At 42.6% G+C, this 23,330-nt stretch overlaps 1 protein-coding gene across 2 annotated transcripts in view; it reads right to left on the bottom strand.

Annotated features, from left to right (window-relative positions):
• The window catches only part of Rab30 (RAB30, member RAS oncogene family), an 88,762-nt gene that overhangs the window by 42,435 nt on the left and 22,997 nt on the right, over positions 1-23,330 (bottom strand). Inside the window, exon 1 of one of the 2 annotated variants that reach the window (XM_034515018.2) lies at positions 10,747-10,837. The exons of the other annotated variant lie outside the window; for it this stretch is intronic. The gene's annotated coding sequence lies outside the window, so the exon portion shown is untranslated. Of the gene's footprint in view, positions 1-10,746; positions 10,838-23,330 lie in introns of those variants that run through there. 2 annotated transcript variants of the gene reach the window in all.

Raw genomic sequence — 23,330 nt, 5'->3', positions numbered from 1 at the left:
ATGCCCTCTTCTGGTGTGTTGAAGACAGCTACAGTGTACTTGTATACTGTATACAAAACATACTTGTATACATAAAATAAATAAGTAAATAAATAAATGCAAACACACCTAAAAGAAGTGGCCTTAGATTTGTCATGAAGACTGCTGGGCAATAGAAACAAGGAAGCTCTGGTAAAAGAGTAGGATATGAGCAGAGTGAGGATGGAGCAAAGCCAAACCTGTGGGCAACTTAGAAATTTATATCAGAAGTAAGCCATAGAAAGGTAGAGCTGGGCGTGGCCAGGGCTATAATAATATCAATAGGTTCTTAATTAAGAAAAGAATTTACTTTGAAAAGTTTAAGAGAGATAAAATTAGAAAAGGTCTTAGGAACTCCCAGGAGTTGATTTATTCTTGGTTGAGAAATACTGGGGCATGCTTATTTGGTACTAAGAATTTTCTACACCAGAGTAGATTTACCAAGAGTGGAAAAGAGAAATATAGCTACAAATTGCAATGGCCTTATAGTAAAACTTAAAAGTCAGTAATGTCCTTAAGGTTTAAATAAACAAAAACCCTAAGGTAAACTGGTACAGAAGAGCCGGGTCTGCTCTGCTCCCAAGTGCACTCTCTTGCAGCCACACCATCGACTTTAGTATACACAGTGGGCTCTTGGGAAAGATCCCAAGCTCAGGCTCTGAAGATAACCACAACAAAGCAGAAGGAATCTTCAGCAAGGCTGAGCGAGCCAATGAAAACATACATCCCCCTTCTTGCGTCTCTGTGAGCAGGCTCTGTTCTTCATTACAGACTTCCATAACTGAATTTGTTTTCAAATACCATTGATGTTTGCAGTATGTCATGGGTTTAACTGTGGGACCCTCAGAAGTTGTTGCTACTTTATGTTCAGAGGAGGGCTGAGAGATGAGAGACACAGAAAAATCACATTTCGATGTCAGTAGAAAAACTGAGAAATTAATTCTCTGGTGCTTAAGAAAGCATCAGAAAGACTTTTTAATGCCAGTATATATTGAACAAGACTAAGATGGAAATGAAAGCACATGGTAGTTTGGATTTTTCTTTGTTAACTATCTTAGGTTGCAAGTGGCCTCATGTTCTAGGAAGTGGTGTTTCATAGGCAGCTCTTCTCATACCTGACCTGCTTGTCACATGGCAGCATAAGGCCACGCTGCCAAGTGCATCACTCTTTAGCTCACCACGGTCTGTTTCTGGCTATTCCTGCTTTCAGGGCAAAGACGAGTCATCCTGGCCTCTCCTCTGAAACTTCGTAAGACCAGGTCATATGAACCACACACCTTTAGCTCTTAATCATATCAAATCTTTATTTTAATAATTTGTTTAATTTTATGTGCATTGGTGTTTTACTTTATATGTCTGTGTGAAGGTGTCAGATCTTGGAATTACAGACTGCCATGTGTGTGCTTGGAATTGAACCTGGCTCCTCTAGAACAGCAATCAGTACTCTTAACTTTGGAGCCATCTCTCCAGCCCCAACAAATCTTAAACTACTCTCTTATTCAAGCATCAGAATGGAAAGAAGAGTGCTTTAGGAAATCCAAGATACTTATAGGCCACCATCAGCAGGAGAGGTAGCCTAGCAGTAGATTCAGATGGATTGGGGGCTGGAATTTCAACTCTGTCCCTCTTACTAGCAGGAGGGTCCTGAGCAAGTCACTCACCAAAGCTTGACTCATCCATCTAGAAGGTAGAAATAGTATTACCTAGCCCAAGGCCTCCAGTGGGCATTTAGTGAGGTGCTTTGGTAAAACACCCACCATGGTACCTGGCACTAGAAGGGCTCCATAAATATTAATTCCTTGGCTCTAATGACTTTGTAAATGCCATCTTCTCCAATAAGAAGCTCAAGACTAAGGCAGATCACATTCTATATATTGGATTAGGCTGTCCATAGTCCCAAGCACATAGTTCAACACATTTATAGACCCTTAACTAAGCAGTTTGTAATTTGATCTCAAATAAGAATGACAGTTACAGATTTGCCCCATATCACACCAGGAAATGCTGGTACCATGTAACTATAAAGCAAACTTGCTATACTCCTTTCCAAGAGTTCTGATTAAAAGTCTTCTTTGCTAACTTCCATTTAGAAGACAGGGTTTTACCCTGGAGATGGGGTACATGCCTTTAATCTAAGCACTTGCAAGGCAGAGGCAGGCAGATCTCTGTGAGTTCAAAGCCAGCCTGGTCTACATCATAAGACTCTAACCCCTGCCCAACATGCCCTAAAACACAGGGCTTTCGCTTTTTACTGAGGTGTTTGTCGTTGCTGCTGTTGTTGTTGTTTCTCTCTGTATTTTTGCATTTTTATAAATATGCTTATTTTATAACTTTAAAATAAGACAGGAAAACTTACCAAAATCAGAAGTGAAATTTAGACTATTACAAAGATTTCTTCCATTTAGCTACACAGATTTTTTTAAATTAACTATGTGAAAACATCCCCCACCTGGATACGATGCATATCTATAATGAGAACACTGGAAAGGCTGAGGAGGGAAGATGGATGGCATTTGACCACAGGCTGGTATACATAGCAAGTCTTAGACTCTCTTGGGCTGCACAGGGAGACTCTGTCTCAAATTTAAATTTTGAAATTTTCTTCCTTTCCCATCCCTTTGTCTCTCCCTTCCTCCCTTTCTTCCTTGTATTCTTCCTTCCCTCATTTGATTAAACCCAGAGTCTTATACATGCTCGACAAGAACTCTGTTACTGGTTTATACTTCCAGCCCTGAAATTTTTATAACTAAAAGTTTTGAGGCACTTGTCTCACAAGTGCGTGGTTCTGGGTTCAATCGCTAGCTTAAAAATGAATGAATGAATGAGAAAAATACTCTCAAGTGAATCTGATAGCAATCATTTTGGGATCACATCTTCTCCCAATAGACTACTCCTGGAGTCAGGCAAATAAAGTTTCAAAACCAACAATATATAAGTGCTCTGATGTCAAACGTCTTTAAAGAAACTGCACGCCACCATCTCCATAAAACATTCTCTACCAGTAAGTCACTCCTGTCACTCCTAAGCCTACCTTTCACATGGGGTTTGTTAAAGGCAAGAGATCAGAGACATGTCAGTTAATTTTAAAAAAGGGTATACAGGCCTATACCCTATTGGCCACAGCCCCATAACAGACTCCATCCTATTTCACTGTGCTACTGTGGAGAGCTCTGTTCTTACCCAACTCAAACTCATTTTTCATAGCTTGGTATCAAAATACCTGCTGGACAATTCACTCTTCTATTAAAAGAACCCTATGGTGGCTTCTCACAGTTTTTAAACTCAAGTCCAAAACTTTTCAACCTGAACTCAACACCCTCAACTTCTTTAGCCTTGCTTCTAACTTACACTGGATGGATGGATAGATAGATAGATAGATAGATAGATAGATAGATAGATAGATAGATAGATAGATAGATCAAACATATATGTGTACATACATATGGGGATTAAGTTGACATATTTAGTGTCTACATAGGTCTTGAACATATTCAATTTATATTCCCAGTGTCTCCTGTGCAGGATCCACCCCCTACATTGATCTGGAATCTTCACTGGGAGTCTGCCTGCTGCCTATCTATATGCCTAAGGAATAAGGGTCTTGAGCTCCCAAGCTCCTTGGGCTCTAATCCAAGCCCATCCCCACCAATGTCCTCTGGACTTGGGGGATGGCTCTCAAAAGTACCCAGTGCAGTGGAAGAAGGCAATCTACCATGACTGAGGAATATGTGATTTCCCACAAGGTAGGGGCAGTGCAATGCAAGGAGCAAAGGGTGGAGCATCTCTGGGAACAGACAAGAAAACCTTGGAGGGAGTGGCATTGAACTAGACCAAAAAAAGATTGACTGAAGTAGAGGAGCTGGTTCCCCAGTTGTGCTTCTTCTGAGCTGCAAAGTAAAGCCAGTTACCTACTAGTCTCCCAGTCAAGTCTGAAGAACACTACAACTGCTTAGCTGGCACTCCAAGTGGGCCCCACTGGCAGCACCCTGTACCTTTCCTACTGAGAGAGATGTCTAACATTTGTGAGAACATGCTTTGAGAGATAACATGCTGTTATCCTTTAATGGTTATGTCGTTTTCATTTTGAACAGGACATCACACAGATAAACGACCCTAACATTGGATTTTTTGAGAATGCATTCAGGGATTTCCAAAACTCTCCTGAGGTTTTGTCCAAGGAGAAAAAGCACAGAAACACACTACATCTGTCAATGTGGAACAAATTATGCCCTTCTCTATAGGATAGTGGAGTGTAGACATCAACCTTTCTATCACAGGAGGGAGATGATTGCCTGTCTGACCAAGTTCAGCACGTCCCTGTTAGGATGGTTACATTCATGAAATTACCCTTTTCCCTCCCTCTTCTCCAACCTGCTGACTGAGTTAAAAAAAATATCAGACTTGGACACAGAGAAAATGGTGTTTCATAACAAGCCCACAAAGCACATTTTGCAGTTTAATATTTAGCACATGGGGATGCCTTTAAACGATAAGAAGGAAAGGCCCCATTGTACACTCGCCTGTTCCACCCTGCAAGCACAATGCTGAATTATCCAGCTAAGAAATGTGTGCAGGCAATGAGGCACTGTAGTCACAATGCAGAGAAGAATGAGATCGAGTCTCCATCCATAGGCCAACGGAGCAGACAGACGAGTGAGCACACTGCAGGGCGGCAAGCAAAGGTCAGGCAGGCAATTCCCTAAATGGGCTCTGAGCATAAAAGGCCAAGGAGGCAGAAAAGCAGGGACTCCTCACTGTGCTACAAGAGTATGTGAACCTAAGAAGACTCCCCAGTGTCCTGAAGATCTCAGAAAGCCTCCCAGGCAAATAAGGCCACATGGGAATAAATAAAATCGGGTCGGAGAGTCGAATAGTATACACTGAGGTAAGACTGAAAGGAAAAATGAGGAGTCAAGTGGCTCACAGAACTGTGTCTAATTTTGCATATTCCCCAAACTACATAAAAACTCTGTAAAGTGTTCTTTTTCTCCCCTCTACTAACAAAATCTTGCAAGTACAGACATAGATGAGAGAGGAGAATGGTGTCATATCTGGGAAAGTTGGGAAGAGATGAGGTGGGCAAATCTGAATCCTGAGATGACTGAGACGTTTGCAGGAAAGTCAAGAGTCAGCTGTTTAAATGCCCAAATCCTCATGAAGGACAGGACTCAGGCCCTTCTCCTCCCAAGCAGTAGCTTGGATGCCAAGATTAGGTCCACAGAAGAAATCGGCTCAAGGACATCCTTCTCCAGCTTCCTCCTCACTGACAAACTCTGGAGGCCTAGTCACTGGGGAGCATCTATACAGATGTCTAGCATTTGCTCCAAATGACTCTGGAGAACAGGAGTCAAGGCTAGAGAGGCAACGAAGATATCCATAACTGGCAATGGGACACCTGAGCAAAGAGAATGCTGTTCCTCTTCTCTACTTTTGACATCACCAGGATTTCCCACAGTAGGAAGGCAGCATGTCTCGGCCTGGGAGTCCCCAGAGAGAAAGGATAGGAAGCACACCACTAGAGCTACCTTAGCTACCTAAGGTACAATGGTTAGCCTCCCCCACCCCCACCCCACTCCTCTTATCTATCAGCACACTGTTAGGTACAATCTCACTCTGAAAAAAAAAAAAAAAAAATTAGAAGCAGCCAAGGAAAACCTGAAGAAGCTGACATCAGGGGTCCTCACAAAGAACCCATAGCAATCTCCCTGCAGTTAGACCGGAGCTAGTAATCGGTATCCTAAGTTTGGACTTTCTTGACCACATGTTTAAATAGGTTTACTGAAACAGAATTCATGTACCACACAATTGATCTTTTAAAAGATAGGATTCAACATTTTAAAAGTATATTACAATCAATCTTAGAACACTTTTCTCTCCCTAAGAAACCCTATCCCCATTTGCAGTCACTTTGAATTCTCCAGCCTCCAGTTCTGGGCAGTTACTAATCTATTTGCAGTCTCCATCAGTTTGTCTAGTCTAGTCATTTCTTAGAAATGACATCATATTCTAAGAGGTTTTTACTGAGAGGATTCTTTCACTTTCTATAATGTCAAGATCTTGATACTCCCACATCCCCAGACACACACACACACACACACACACACACACACACACACACACACACACTTATTCCAGAGCAACACAGCCAGCCACATTTCAACATTTCAGAGTAACTTCTTAGGAAAAGCACCTTGGAAAAAAAGTAGGTACTACATGGAAAACAAGGAAAGACGCCTCTAATACTCTCATTAAAATAATTAAATAGTCAGGTAGTGGTGGTGCAAGCTTTCCCAACACTTAGGAGGCAAAAGCAGGTGGATCTCTGTGAGTTCAAGGCTAGCCCAGTCTACATAGCTAGTTCCAAGGCAGCTAGAGCTACACAGAGAAACCCTATCTCAAAAATGCATACTACTACTACTAATAATAATAATAATGATGATAATAATAATAATAATAATAATAATAATAATAATAATAATAAATGGCTTAGAGATGGCTGGAGAGATGGCTTAGGAGCTAAGAGTGCTTGCTGTTTCTACGGAGGACCTGAGTTTAACTCCCAGTATGCAGACAGTGGCTCATAGCTATCTATAACTTTAGTTCTGAGGGATTCAATGCCCCCTTCTGGCCTGTGGGGGCACCAGCCACATACAGGTACACGTACATGCATACAAAACACTCATACACAAGAAAAATCTAAAAACCTTGCAACCATGAAATAAACAGACAGTTAAAGAAAAAATACTGTGAGAATAAAAAGAGTCCTTAGAAAGTGTCAACAAAATCGTAGAAAGCTCTTAAACTCAATAAAAGATTTAGAAAATAAACATGATGAAATGCATAAAACAAAATCAAAAGAAAGATGTGGAAGATAGGAGAGGGAAGCTATGAACATTCTGGTGGACTGGTCCAATAGGCCTGAAGTTGAATAAAATAAACTTCCCACAAAGAGAAGAAAAAAATGAAAGAAATAACCTAACAATGTAACTCAACAAGACGTCAAAAAACTAAAGGATTCTGACTGTCATATTGAAGTGATTCAGTTCACCAACCACTGTAAAGATTTTATGAAATTTTAGAAAACAACAGATGAAGAAAAGATTCCTTCCATAAGCTGTCATTCATGGAAAAAGCAAATAGTCTCTATGCAATGAATGAGAAGCCAGAACCCCTTGGACTTTTTTCTCCACAGCAGCAAGATGACAATGGAGCAGTATCTTTAAAAGGCAAAAGAAAATGACTTCCAACACAGTCTGCAATGTCTAGGTGTGATGGCTCATCCTCACTGTCAAGCGACTGTGTTGAGAATCACCATGGAAACACACTTCTGGGATGTCTATAAGGATGTTTCCAGAAAGGTTTAACCGAAGACAAAAGACCCACCCTGAATGTGAGCAACACCATCTAGTAAGCTGTGATTCCAGATGGAATAAAAAGACAGCTAACAGGATGCCAGCATTTGTTTTCCTCGGCTTTCTGGCCCCTGACATGGTGTGCTCAGCTGCCCAAGGCTCCTTTCACTATGACTTTTCTACAGTGAGAAATTGTACCCTCCGATGGTAAGCCACAATAAATCCTTCCTACCTTTAGTTACCTTTGTTGGGTATTTTATCACAGCAACTGGAGAAGTAAGTAATGTGCTAGGCAAAAGGTAAATCAAGTCTAAAAGCACTTTCAAACACAAGGGATTACAGGAATTCATACTCCACTCACTTTCTTAAAAGATGCTCCCACTGCCGGGTGGTGGTGGCGCATGCCTTTAATCCCAGCACTTGGGAGGCAGAGGCAGGTGGATTTCTGAGTTTGAGGCCACCCTGGTCTAACAGAGTGAGTTCCAGGACAGCCAGGGCTACACAGAGAAACCCTGTCTCAAAAAAACAAAAAAACAAACAAACAAACAAACAAAAAAGATGCTCCCAGAGGATGTCCTTCATCAAGTGATAGACAAGGAACAGGTTCCAGGGCAGGAGGGCCCCAGTATGACTACCACACACAGAAGCCAATCTGGCTGGAAATCATTCGTGGTATAGGCATGTTGAAGATGGTCACTACCAGCCACTCCACTGGCAGTCAGTCCTTTCTTGTGTCATGGTTCTGTTTTATAAGTCTGATTACTAAATTTCAAATACAAAAGGAGACCCTTCTTATACCCATTATCCAGACTCAACAACTGTCAAGTATTTGGCATACTAACTTAATCTATTACATTTATCCTCGTTTAAACATTCTTTAATTCCACTTCTCAGCACTTTATCTAACATCACCTCTCCTTCAAAATACTATTATCACCCCTACAAATACCAGTAACTTATATTCATGACCTAGCAATCCGTGGTAAAATTCCTCCAAAATTTTTTTTAAATGCCTTCTTAAAAACTGAATTATATGTTATAAGCTGAACTGTGTTGCAATCCCCCAAATTCTTACTGAAGCACTAACCTACTCCCAAACATCAAAACATAGCTATAATTGGGGTCAGTGCTTTTAAAGAAGTAAGGAAGTTAAAGCGGCCTCAATCTGATTGGTATCTTTACAGCGACTAGGACATAGAAACAGAGCCATTTCAGAAGGATATAACAAAAAACAAACAAACAAAAAAAAAGGCTTCAGGGAAAACTGATATCTAAGCACCTTCACACTGGTCTCCCTACTTTCAGAACTGAGAGAAAAGGTTTTGTTTAAGCTGCCCAAGCCTGTAGTGTTTTGTTATGGCAGTCCCAGAAAATGAATTCATACTCTATCCCAAACCAAAGCAAGATTCACATACTTCTGTCAGTTATATTTTTTCTTTTAGATGGGGTCTCACTGTACTACTACCACAGAATTCCTCAGCTCAAGCAGTCTTTCTGCCTCAGCCTCCTGAGTGCCAGAAGCTACAGATGTGCACTACTGAGTCCAGGTCTGGTTATAATTCTTGATTCTTTACTCTTTTTTTTAAAATTGTCATTAACTTGTTTCAGAAACCAAGCCGGTTGTCCAACACAATGTCCTACATTCCAAATTTATGTGTTTGCTTGCTCAACCTGTCCTCTTCCCCCTTGACTCCAGTAAATCTAAGCCCTGATGCTTGACTGGTTGTAGGGGTCCACTGTGACATCAGGACAGTTGCTAGGTACTACTGTACTACTGTATACTTTCCTTAACCTGACAAAGAATGCACACTGGGGAGCAGATTGCTGTCTGCTCTTGACTTGAGAGACAGCTGTGCACCTCCTCCTTGGTGCCTGTTTGGGTTTAGGGATGGCACTCACTTTAACTTACAGGAGTCTGACTCTGAGCTACTTGCTAAGAGCTGGAGGAAGGCCAGGGAAACTAGAAATGATAGAGCAATGAGGTCCACTCTGTGACTACATTATAACCCTCGGATACCCCAGCAGTGCACAATCTGATATCCCTCAAACTTATTCTCCATGTTTCCCTACTGTCTCCTTGGAACCTCCCATAATCCCTAGGGGCTAAGAACCAGACTGACCCAGGGTTTACACCCATTAGGGTTGTGCTTGCTTCTGTTCAAAACAAAACAAAACCACCACCACCAAAAAAAAAAAAAAAAAAAAACCAGCACATTTTAAGTAATACAAACATGTCTGGTTAGGCCACCAAGAAAAGCAAGGGAATGATGACCACAAAGTCAGGCTACTCACTGTTTCTGGGGAGGAGGGGACAAACACTGTTTTTAGGGAATCAACAATTTCCATCTAATTAACTGAACGATAAATACATCATTTTCATTTTAATCTTAGAGCTTAAAAGCATTCCTTAGTCTGTGTTACATTTCAGGTTAACTTGGTTTTCTTGTGAGCCATCCACTGAAGCTAAAACACAGGGTTTACAGATAAAGTTACAATGGGAAAGCCTAGAAATGGAGTTTACAAGAAGGCAGATGAGCCCCTCAGGGATGCTCTTTTGGGGATATCACTGGGGGATATTTATTACCAAGATCAATTAAGATGGCTTTCTCGAAATCTATCCATCAAGAATGATTAAAGAAAAATTCTTTTCTTCCACTAGGTTACCTAGTGATGAACTATCTGACATCTTAAACTTCTCCCTGGGAAACCCAATAATACTGCTTCATATATTTTTCCAGTAAAAAGACTTCCAGCTTGCCCCAGGGAATTCATTTGCCTCAAATTCATAAATGTCATAAAGCTGGGAGGGAGGCTGAACAAATGCTTCAGATGACAGAACTGGGATACAGCTTGGAGAGAGGGAGTGACAGGTCAAATCGAGCTGGTGGTTGAGAATATAGGATTTGCCAAGAGCTTTACATAATTTGTCTCCTCAAATCCTCAGAAGCACACTATCAAGTCCAGGCTGGGACCGTAACTCGTACAAGGTCACGGAGCAAGTTAACCGAAAAATCACAGGTCACCCAGCTTCCCAGGTACAGGGTTCACTCCCAAGTAAGATGCCCTCAGCACCCAGAAATTAATATTTAAAAAAGCCTGGTACCCTCAGAACTGGTTCAAACCCTGACCCAGACCCCTTTGGGCACACACAAAGGTATTGACACCTTCAAAGAAATATCAGGTCAAACTGATTCCATTAGCATTAACTGAGACCTCTGTTTGCCCTCGAGAGCTGGCTGCAACCCACCCATCCCCCAGCTTGGTCTTGTCTGCTGTCTTGTATGTATTTTGGACTCAGCAAACTCAAGCTTTACAGTTTAGGGGTCCCCCTCCACAAAGACCCCTGAGCAAACCCCTCTGTCAGGGTGTCTCCCACCTTTTATTCTCTCCTCCTCTGAGCCACTGGTATTTGATGGGGGTGAAGCTGAGAGAACAGCACGCACAGCTACAGCACAGTCATATCCAATGGAGCAATCTCCAAAGACAGCCCAAGAATTTTAATGAAAACCAGAAAACCCCTGGCTGCAAGGCAGGACTGCAGTCCAAGCCCGAATGCCCCTCCTTCTGCAGCTAAGAATCCCTGAGCCAGCTTCCTCCCAGAGTGCAGAGAAGAAGAAGAAAAAAAAAAGAAAAGAAAAGAAAAAAAAAAAAACATTCTGCATTCAGTACTGCCTTTCACAGCAGCTGCTTTCTGGGATTATTTAGGTTAGAGCAAGGCACATGCTGACTGCAACAGGACCCAGGACCCTGCGGAGCACAGGGTGTGGCTGCAGCAGATCTGTGCCAACAGATTATGAAACGGTCGTTTTTCTTCTCTTTAAAGGCGCCTCTTTCCTTCTGCCAAAGCTGCCTGCCTGCCCACAGCTGCATACAAAGCTAGTGGAGAATCTTAACAAGCTTAAAGGGAAGGGACCAGATTTCACAAAGTTGAGAAGCAGAGGGAAAGGAAGTGTGCATCCGAAGCACTTGGCGCGGGCTGAGATGCACAGGCTTGCATCCATCTCTGTGTGAATGGGAACTGTGAATTTCATGTGATGGAAAAGAACACCAATTCGGAGAGGCTGAGTAACTTCTTCAGGGTACCAAGACCAAAGTTTAGTACAGTTAAGCACATTGCAAATACAAACTACAGGGCTTGGGATGCAGCCTCTGCTTAGTAGACTGCTTACCTAGGATGCCTGAAACCCTGGGTTGGATCCTTAACATCACATAATCCATGCATGGTGACAAATGCCTGTAATCCTAGAACTTGGGGAGAGGTAAGAAAGCAGTGGTTCAAGGTGAATTTGAGGTCAGCCTATACATGCGTCCCAGGAGACAGAGAGAAGGACCGCAAACTAAATCCTGAATGTTGGCTCACACCTGTAGTCTCAACATCAGAAAGCTGAGAAAGAAAGACTGCTGTGAGCCAGATTCAATACCAGACAGAGCCACAGAGTGAGTCCCCATTTCAAAACAAAACAAAATCGTGTGTCTTGTGAGGCTATAGGTTTAATTCTCAGCATCAGGGTGGGAAAAATCAAACTAAACTCCCTGGACTGCCTCCCCTAATAAAAAGAAGAGGGAGAAGAGAATGTTCACTAGCTGCACACTGGCTATGTGCCTGGCACCAAGCTAAGCTTTTTGATGATATTCTATCGTGTAATCATCAGAACAATTAAATAGGATAGGAGTCACTTTTATCCCCACTTTACTGAGAACAAAAAACTATGGCTTTGATGTTAACTGGCATCAGGATTTTAACCCTAGGCTATCTAATTCCCACCTTAAAGACTCCTGCAGCCCAAGGAGGAAACAGCTTAGGCCATGATGCCAAGCAAGCAAGTCTCACAGAGTTTGCTTGCTCCTTCCCAATATATTCTAAACTTACCTTCAGTCCCCTCTGGTATCCTGCAGCAGAATCATAGAACCAGTGGCCCTGGGAAGTCTGATCACTAAACCTCTTCCTTCTCAAGCACATGGGTTCTATTGACTCTGCATGTGGGGAAGAGGAGGCTGCCACCATTAGCCAGAGACCCCCATGTGTGAGTGACAGGCAGCTCCTTCCTGTACACTACCTCATAAATCCACACAACCTTACAGCAGCTTCCACCCAGTTCATTTCGTATTCTTAACAGGAGACCAAGTGCCTCTACCTAGAGCAACTGTGATTTCCCAAAGGAAGGGACTGTCTAGACAGAGCATCCCAATCCATCTGACAAGACAGGAGCTACGTGTCACCAGGGTTGCTCACATAGCTCTCAGGGACTGTGTTCTGTTCCCCAGTGAAAGCTCTGTGCTTGACACACCTACGTGGTCATACTGAGCCCCACCCAGTCCAACAGCTCATACACTGAGCCAGAAGTGTCTTCCAAGCCAGGCAAGTGTCTCTTGAGAAGGATGTACCACAGGAATATGACACCCTCACTTATGGGCCGTGCACACACAGGAACAACACCCAGTTTCATGAAGCAGGCAGCAACTTGAAAGAACTCTTCCATGCACAGACAATGAGGCTTCATGGTGGCTCTGAGGCAGACTAAATACACATATGCCAGGAAGCTGTGTCTTAACCTGGAGAATATTCTATGAGGCAAACAGGATTGCTATTGGGCAGAGGCAGCAAGGAAACTAAGAGAGGTAATATAATTTGTCTAAAGTCACACAGGAAGGGTTTAAGCTCATATTCTAATCTCACTTGTTGGAGTTTGTTTGTTTGTTTGTTTTTAATCTGTTTATTTGATTGGTATTTGTTGTTTGTCTCCAGTTTTTGTTTTTATTTTGGGGTTCTTTTTCCCCTTTGGGGGGTGTTTTGTTTGCCATAGAATATTATGAGACTATGCTGGCCACAAACTTGTTATGTAACTGACACTGGCTTTGACCTTATGATTCTCCTGTCTCTACCTCCCAAGAATGAGATTATAGGAATGCCTCACCACACTCAGCCCCTGTTATATGATTCAGGCTGGCCTTGAACTCAGGATCTTCTTGCCTCAATTTCCTACATGCTGGGATTACAGACAAGCACTACCACGCCGAGCTTCAAATGTATTTTAACATGACTTCAACACCCTTTCATTCTGGTTATGAGATGAGAATGCAGCCGAGTCTCTCCGACAAAGGAGGATCCCAGCTGAGACCTGAAAGAAAACGAGTCAGCCTCTTAGGAAACTGGGAGTGGGGATTGGAGGAGTGTGGGCAGAAGGAACAGGAAGTGAAAGAACTAACAACAGGAAGAGGTGGGGAGCACATGGGAACAAGAAGAGACTGAGTACAACAGGAAGACGGATGGTTCAGAGGAGGCAGGGCCCTGGGAACGACAACAAACAGTTTGACTGTATTCTAAGGGCAATGGGAAACAAAAACTAATTTAATGGGGGAAATGATATGATGTGATTCATATTTTAAAGAGGTAATGCTGAGTGGAGGAGCTGGTTCAGTAATGCACTTGCTTTGCAATAACAAGACCTGAACCTGGTCCCTAGAAGCCAGGCAGAGGGCGGGGAGAACCCTAATGATCACGCCATCATAAAAATCATTATTGTGTCTGCTGACCTTAAAAATAAATTTAAAAAATATTAGGGCTGTCGAGATGGCTCAGCAGGTTAAAGCACCCACCACTAAGCCTGACAACCTGACTCTATCCCCAGAGAACACTGACTTGACCCCATCCACAATGGTGCATGCACAAACACATACATATATAAACATACACAAAAAATAGATGAAATGGAAAAAGTTAAAGACCTATTTTAAAGGAATAATAAAACATTCTGGCTGCTGTGTGGTGGAAAGACTACACAAAAGAGTTGGAACAAGGAGAGAAAGGATCAGGGGTTTGGGCCATAGGGAGGGTAATAGAGATGGATTTTACATTTGAAGATGTGTGGGAATGAAAACACTTGCTGGTGGTTTGTATGAGAATGCTGACCGATACAAACTCATAGGTCTCTAGCTTGAACTGGGTGAACGGTGGTAACTTCTGTGTCACTAGACAAATGCTGCTGACCTGCTGGGCATGGTGCTGCATACCTTCAATTCTAGCAAGAAGAAGGCAGAGGCAGGCAGATCTCTATGAGTTTGAGGCCAGTCTGGTCTACATTGAGTTTCAAGCCAGACCAAAGCTACATAGTGAAACCATATCTCAATAAACAAATAAACAAACAGAGGTATAGAGATGGCCCAGTGGGTGACTTACTTGTCTCACAAATATAAAAACCTTAGTTCAGATTCCAAGAACCCATGTCAAGCCAGACACAGTAGCATCCATCTGTAATCCCAGTGTTCCTATGGTAGAACAGAAGGTGGAGAAGCTCAGATAGCTTGTCACCCACAGCACTGCATAAGAGACCCTGTCTCAAAAGGGTAAAAGGGAAGGATCAATACCTAAGGGTGTTCTGTAACTGCCATGCACACACACACACACACACACACACAGTGTCAAATGAACATGTGTACACATGAGTGTGCACACAGCCCGATACATACCACAAATACGCATGCCCACATACGACACACATACACAAAGTCAAACAGATGAAAAGGTACACAGCTATCTCATGGTGCCACTGAGTCTTCACTTCCAAACGCAGGTCACACAAGGCAGGAACAGACCACAGTCCTTTCCAACCAGCCCTAGCCCTTTCCTTTATTACTGAAGACAACTACTATTGCCACTGAAGAGCAAAGGGGACAGTTACAGTTACAGTAAGAGGATGGATGGATAGACAGACAGACAGACAGACAGATACATAGATAGACAATAGTTTTATGTTATAAATGTTTTGCCTGTATGTATTTATGTGCACCTCATGTATGCCTGGTGCCCAAGGAGGTCAGGCAAGGACACTGGATCAAATCTCCTGAGACTGGAGTTACAAACAGCTATGTGGTGCTGAGAATTGAACCCGGGTCCTCTGCAAGAGCAACAAATACACTTAACTACCAAGCCAATTCTCGAGGCTCAATTGAAACAGTTATACAGAAGATAAGATAATAATTAAGGAATATTTAAAGGTAGGTGATAATAAAAAACAATCAATGAGGGAGATTTTCTTATTCATAGAATCAAAAAATCATGTAGAGTTAGATGGGATGTGAGAGAAAACATGGCAGGTCATGAAGCTATTCTGTACTTAAAAAGAAATGTTCACACATTTCCCTATTTTTGAAGGATTTCTCAAAATGACTACAAATGATAGCGTATTCCACACTCCATCTCTACCCTTAAAGCCCCTGAAGAGTCTTGCCAATGAAATATAAATCTGCCCCATCTCCAACAGCCTAATAAAGCCTCCTTTATTTAATGTAGATTATCCCTAAGTGATATGAAATCATTATTAACAAACCCAGGGATTTAAGTTCAAAGGATAAAGAGCTGTGAACTCAAATCCAAGGACCTTGGCCATATAGAGAACCTTTGCCTAACAAGGAAATGCAAACAAAGTCTGTGTCATTCGTCACATAAAAAAACAGTAATTTGGATAGGTGATTAGTTTTAGAACAGTATCTGTACATCTATTTTAAGTCTTTGGGTTAGATGGCAATTGACACATAGAACTACAACTGGCCAAGTCACAGTCAAAGACAGAAAGAGACAGAGACAGAGAGACAGACAGAGACCAGGGAGGATGGAGCCTCAGTTGAGGAAACACCTCCATGGGATCCAGCTCTAGGGCATTTTCTCATTTAGTGATGAGTAGGGGTGGGGGTAGCCCATTATGGGTGCTGCCATCCCTGGGCTATGGCCCCGAGTTCTGTAAGAGAGCAGGCTGAGCCAGTCATGAACTCAGTAACACTGTTACTTTTTGGTCATGGTGTTTCATTGCAGCAACAGAAAGCCCAACTAAGACAAGGTGGATAGCTACAAGCAATCAGTAAAAAGGTAACTACACATAGTTGCATTAGCATGCAGAAAACACGTGTACAAACCCAAGTGAGACCAAATCCTAGCATGGAGAGAGGAGTTGGGCACAAAGGAGTTACTGGAAATTGTTAACTTCTGGCAGAGGGAAAGTGTGGTGCCTTAAGTAGAAATGGCCCCAATAGGCCCAAATATTGAATGGTTGACCATTAGGGAATGGCACTACTGGACAGGGATTAGGAGTGTGACCTCGTTGGAGGAAGTGTGTCACTGGAGGTGGGCTTCAAGGGGTTCAAAAGTTCAAGGAAAGTCCAAGATCTCTCCTTTCCTGCTGCCCGCTGTCGATCCAGATATAGAACTCTCAGATGCTTCTCCAGCACCATATCTGCCCGTGCGCCACCATGCTTCCTGCATGATGACAATGGAATGTAAGCAAGCCCTGATTAAATGCTTTCTTTTATAAAAGTTGCCATGGTCATGGTGTCTCCTCAAAACAATAGAACACTAAGAAAAAGAGTCAGTTTTCTCTAAGAGTGTAGCCACTGGTATGCCAACCATATTCTAGTAGGAGACCACACGTTTAAGAATACTTGGGTATCACAAACCAGTCTTGTTAAATTTTGTTAAAAAGACACACAAAGTTGGGTGGATGAGGAAGTGGGGATAGATATGAACAAAACACATTGTAAGAAATTCTCAAAGAACTAATAAGAATTTTTAACTATATGCTACCATTTATATATTTTAGTACATGAAAATATGTATTAACAGTGTCAGGTGAATAAGGTGTCTTAGTTAGGGTTTTACTGCTGTGAAGAAACACCATAACCAAGGCAACTCTTAAAAAGGAAAACATTTAATTGAGGCTGGCTTACAGTTTCAGAGGTTCCGTCCATTATTATCATGGCAGTAAACATGGCAGCATCCAGGCAGACATGGTGTGGGACAGTTGTATATCTTGATTCAAAGGCAGCAGCAAGAGACTTTTTCCCAGGCAGCCAGGAGAAGGTTCTCTCCACACTGAGTGGAGCTTGAGCGCTAGGAGACTGCTAAGCCCACCAACATAGTGACACACTTCCTCCAACAAGGCCACACCTCCTAAAAGTGTCACTTCCCATGGGCCAAGCTGCCAAGCTTGGAGAGGAGTTCCTGAGAGAGTAGTGTTTGGGAGCAGCAAAAACAAATGGCTCAAACTCAAATCATGGGTCAAAGTTAGTGGCCTAGGTACAGCTGAGATGGCTTTCCAGACTGCTCTGCATTCGCCTTCTCTCCCTCTCTGTGTTTCTCTCCCCTCCCTCCCCCTCCCTTCCTCCTCCCCCTCCCCTCTGTGTGTGTGTTTGTGTGTGTTCTGCTCTGCTCTGCTCTAGACAGCTTTTTCTTGCTATTCTAAAAACTCTGTTGAGACAGCTCTCTCTGCTAGTAAAAATTCTAAAAGCTTTCTAAATAGCTCATGGGTTTTCTGACCAAAGTCAGAAAAGCTGCCATAAAAAAAATTCTTAGATCTTCCAACCAAGTCAGAAATCCTGTTAGAAAAAAATTCTTGAAGAGCTATTATCGCTCTCCAGAGATCTCCAGACAGCTCAGCTCTTGCTACAGAAAAATTCTAAAGAACTGCTATACACTTTTTACCAGCTCATCTCGTGCAGACCAAAAGCCCTGTTATTTTTTTATTTACAGATCAGTTCAGTTATTTATTCCAGGTTCCCTTTGATTATCCTAGGAATCAGCATCCTGTAACCTCAGCTCCTTAATTCTTAAGAGACAGCAAGCACACATTTTCTTTTAACATTGCAAAAGAATTCAGAGACCTGCCTGCCTCTGTTAAAGCACAGCCTGCAAACTACCCCGGTAGGACTCCATCCTATATATCTACCACACCTGGCCCTCAACTGTGTCCCAGGCTGACCTTGAACTCAGGAATCTGACTGCCTTTGTATCTTTCTGACAAGCTGGATCATAGTGTAGCTGCCTCTGTTCCTTTAGATCTCTGAAACAATTCATATTGCATCCTTCTATTTTTGCATAGTTGAGAGATTATATATTTTTGAACTCGTGTTTTTAGAGATCTTTTCCACAGCCTTAGTGCTATCCTGAAGGTCCCAGCATTTACCATTTTGCTGAGAGATTAGCCACAGTTTTGCCTCCCAGACTCATGCTGTGTCTATTATCATGGAGTCATTAACAGGGAGGACATTCCTCAGAGGAACATAGAAATATGTACATTATTGTACAAACAAGCCTTATGCCCATGGCAGCCATGGACATTCATGGAGGCCCACACCTGCTGATCCTGTCCCAGGGACATTAACCATATCACCAAGACCATACCAGACTCAAAACCAAGCATATTCAACCCATCACTTAAAGCATTCAAATTATATAAGAAGAAAGGAAGACATTGCAAGATCCTGTGCATTTAATGAGCTGGTTGTACCTATCTGTCAGAACTAAATCAATTATGTTGCAAGGGTATTTGTTTTAGGCCTTATTTGGCATGGAGTAAAATCCATGTCTGTTTTTTCTGGCAGAATTCCTTAGTTCTCTGGCCCACAAACCCCAGGATGCCTCAAAATATAGTTTGAAATCACAGCTTCTAAATGGTTATGCAAAAGGTAAACCTCCTCCACACACAGAGAGAACCTCCCAACTGCCCACACAAACTTCATCAGGTTCAGAGGCACCAGCCAGCTGTCACGCCTTCAAGGAACCTTTGATGCTCAGTAGAGCTCTACTGTGCACACACTCTCTCATAAATGTACAGAAAGCATGGGGCAGAGCAGTACCGGCTTGTCATCCTAACACTCCAGACTCCCAGGCAGGAAGCCAGCAAGTCTGAGGCCAGCCTAGTCCACCGAGTGAGATCTTATCAAAATAAATACACAAGTAAGTAAGTATCAGGAACATGATAAAGACAATGGCAGAGTTGTCAGCTTTTCTGGCCCATGCCTACATGCTTGCCTCATGAAAAGATTTAGACACCAGAAGACTTGGGCATGAGTCTGGCTCAGCCACTGAGTTCTTATTTCCTTATATCGATCATTAAAAGAAATAGACTTGCTGGTCCACTAATCTACACACAGCTAGGTAAACTATGCCCTGATGGCCAGAATGAGAAAATACTGATGAAGGGGACATGGTCCCTGCCCACGAGGTCCCACAAACTAACAGAGAAGGTGAAGCAGAATCTACACAAGCACTTAGCCAAGCTGGAGTAAATGGTTCTAAGCACAGACTGCCTTGGGCTGAGCCTGAACCTGACTCTACCTCTAACCAAGTAGAATTATCTTTGGCAATTTTTACTCACTCTCTCCAGATGTAACTTGCTCAGCTACAATATAGGAATAGAAATCACACAAATCACATTGAGCTACTGTTAGAATATAAACAGATAATACATATTACTCTGGAAGCCACAGCGAACTTTAGATAAGTCTACAGTTATTAATTATATAACTCTACAAAAAGAGATACACAGGATCCCAGCCCCATGGCCTTCATCTGTTACATAAGAGGGCAGAGTTTAGTGATCCCCAAATTACGTCAACATTTACAGTATTAGAAGATGATCTTGCTTGCATGGTTGCATGTCTCAATGCTGCTGCTCAAATAAACTAGTGCTAAGAGGCAACTGTCAAATGAACCGTTCTGGAGGGGGAGGGGCTGTCTGAGCCGTTTTTTCATCTTAGTTCCTTAGCTTCATTATCTACACCTGCATAGATGAGACATGCTCGCAAAGAAAGCAGTAGCTGCAGGGGAAGCTAAGCATCTGTCCCCTTCCTTGGGGTTGAGGAGTGGCTTCTCAAACCTGAGCGTGGGAAGAAGGTATAGGAGTGGATGCAGGCAGGAGAGCTGTCAGGTGCATCAACACTCATCACTCATCTGTGCAGGCCCCTTTCCACTTTGTCTTCTTACCCACATGCGATACCAGCGATACTGATTCACAGCTGAGATTTTTGTTATACTTGATTTGCATCCTCAACCCTAAATACAGTACCTGGATATGGGCTAGACACAAATTGCTTTACCAACTAGGAGTCACATTCTCTCTGGAGAGATCTGCAAAGTACCTCAGCACAGGTGGCTTTATGATATGTCACCAAGCCCACTCTGTTAGTCACTAACTCTGTGACACTGGGTAAGGAGCAGGCAAGGATATTCTTCTCACTTATGGTAAGATGACAGAAATAATATTAGATCAGGGCTCAAACTGTAGCTTGGGATCCATGAGCCTGAGCCTGCACACCTAGCTTGGAATGACAGCTTACAACTGCTAGAAATTATAAAGATACCATACACATTGGACACCATATGTGATCCCCAATGACTATTATATTTAATTTCTGGCTTTTTACTGAAAATGCCAGCTAAGCCCTGGATTCAATCACCTAAATTTCCTTAATACCTGGCACTCAAATTCTACCAGGTTTCCTTACATCCCAATCTGATTCAGACCTTCTACACGGAGTCAGAACAGACTGAAGACACAACAGATGTTCAGCTGCTATTTGTTTAACTGGCTAAATGGTCTCTGAGACAACAACCTCAAGAATTAAATCCCCCTCACGGTAAGTTGGGTCAATGTGTACCGAAAGATTTCCTGATAAATGCCTCCAGGGAGTCCACAATAAGAAGAACAAACCCATAGAGCTATTGACAACACAGACAATAGTAAGGACCCAGACAAGCAGGATCAAGAATCATGTAGTTATGTTAAATAAAAACGGTACACAAGCATCCCAGGAACGACCCACCTCAGGCAAATTATAAAGCTCCCAAGGACACAGATCATCTGAACAGATCATCCTAACAGCCATGGACCACAATGAATAAACCCTATCTACCACAAAGCACATAAAATAACTCAGCTCACAACATTCTGTTTCTATTTCCCCCTATTGATGTTAAGAATATGTAATACCAAAACAAGGAATTCAACCATTTATGTCAGGGCAGCCAGCCAAGGAAAGCCTAGGATATATGATCCTATAAACACTAATGGAAGTGTGAACAAGGTAAAAGAGGAAACAAAGCTCCCAGCCCCAACTCAAACTACACACAGTTTTCCAGAATAAACAGCAGGCAATTATTCTTTTAATGTGCCTCCCCTGCACACTGATAAATCACCGCACGCCATAAAATTTTCGCTGAGTTCAAAATATAGCTTACTCTCTTTCTCTTGCTCCTCTTCTACTTGTAAACTTACAAGTTCTCAAAAGGGTAGGGGTGCCCCGACCTAGCCAAGCTTCTCTTTTGCTGTCAAAGTGATATTAAGAAATCACAAACTTGGTCTAGAAACACACACACACACACACACAGAGAGAGAGAGAGAGAGAGAGAGAGAGAGAGAGAGAGAGAGAGAGAGAGAGAGAGAGAGAGAGAGAGATTTCTACTCTCCTAAAGGTCTCTAAAGACCTCTAAAGAAGTTCCTTGTGTGGCTGAAGAGGCTACTTAGTGGTTCAAAGCACTGGCTGCTCCTCCAAAGGACTGGGGGTTCAATTCTCAACACCCACATGGTGGCTCACAACTATCTGTAATTCCATTTTCAGGAGATCCATGGTGTTTTGGCTTCTGCAAGCACCAGGCATGTGTGTAGTAAATACACACATAAATTTAAAATGTTTTAAAAATAAGAAATTCCTCAAGAAATTCTTCTCCCAGAGGACCAGAGATATCTCTTCTCCCTCAAGTGCCCCTGTACCCAAAGGCAAGGTAAATTCACATGTTTTAACCCTGCCATATCTCCCCTAACTGCCACCACTGCTAAGTACCCTGCTCTGGACAAGCTGACTTGAAGGAACTGAAGACAAAATCCTGACTGTCTCAGAGTTCCTGTTCAGTCTCATCAGAAGCCTAAAGAGAGAATAATAGACACTTAGTTTTTGTTTCTGACTCATTGGGTAAGCATGTTCTAATAGCCAGAACAGATAGATCAGACATTGGCCCTCACTGTGGACCTCTTTCTGACACTCCACCAAACATATTTATCACCAGAGTCTTTTTATTTTCTTTGTGGTTTTTCTAAAATGAGTCCAACCTCATCAACATCCTTGCTTGAGAGATAAGGATTCCTCAACCGTTTGAGCCCTGGAGCTCTGATTTGTGAGGATCCCTGACCTCATCCCAAATAACCTCACCCACATGTTCTCCAAAGTGCAGTCCCCGTGGCTGGGACACAGCACGCACGAGTTCTGCACATGGCCCTTCTTGGCTACTTCTCCTTTCTGCCTGCTGCAGCATGTGATCTACAGAATTCATTGGAGCCAGAAAAAAAAAAAAAAAAAGGTCACTCAGTTAAAAAGAATCTTGCATGCTCGTTCATGCTTGGGTGTGCATGAGTTTATGTATGTATTTGTATACATGTGTGACAGATGTTGCTATCGGGTGTCTTCCTCAGTTGTTTTTTCATCTTATTTTTGAGACAGAGTCTGTGCTGGGTTGTTTTGTGTCAACTTGACAGAGGCTAAGGTCATCTGAGAGGAGGGGACCTTAATTATGAAAACGCTTCCATAACAACCATAAGACAAGCCTATATAGTATTTTACTTATTTGTTTATTTATTCACTTTGAATCCCAATATGCTCTCCCTCTCCTCCCAGCACCCCCTCATGCAGATCCTCTCCTCATTCCCCTTCCTTTCTCTATGAGAAGGGAGAGCCCCACTCTGGGATTCACCCCCAGTACCTCCCCCACAGTATTTTCTTAGTGACTGATATGGGAGGGCCCAGCCCATTGTGGAAAATGCTATCCCTCAACTGGAGGTCTTGGATTTCAATTTTTAAAAAAAGATTAAGAAATGCAAAGGGAGCAAACCAATACAAAGAACTCTTCCATGGCCCCTGCATCAGATTCCTGCCCTATTTGAGTTCCTGTCTTGACTTTCTCCAGGGATAGACTATGATGTGGACACATAAACCAAATAAACCCTTTCCTCTCCAACTTGCTTTTGGTCAAGGTGTTTCATCACAGCAATAGAAACCTAACTAGGGCAGGGTCGCTCACTGAATCTGAACCACATCAACTAAGCTAGAGTGGCCAGAAAGCCAGTAGATCCTCTTGCCTTTGCCTCCCCAGTGCTCATACCATCTGCACACAGCCAAGCATGACCATTTATATGTGAA

Source organism: Arvicanthis niloticus, chromosome 1 (assembly GCF_011762505.2).
Source record: "Arvicanthis niloticus isolate mArvNil1 chromosome 1, mArvNil1.pat.X, whole genome shotgun sequence".
Taxonomy (NCBI): Eukaryota; Metazoa; Chordata; class Mammalia; order Rodentia; family Muridae; genus Arvicanthis; species Arvicanthis niloticus.
This window is presented reverse-complemented; position numbering and strand designations above follow the sequence as displayed.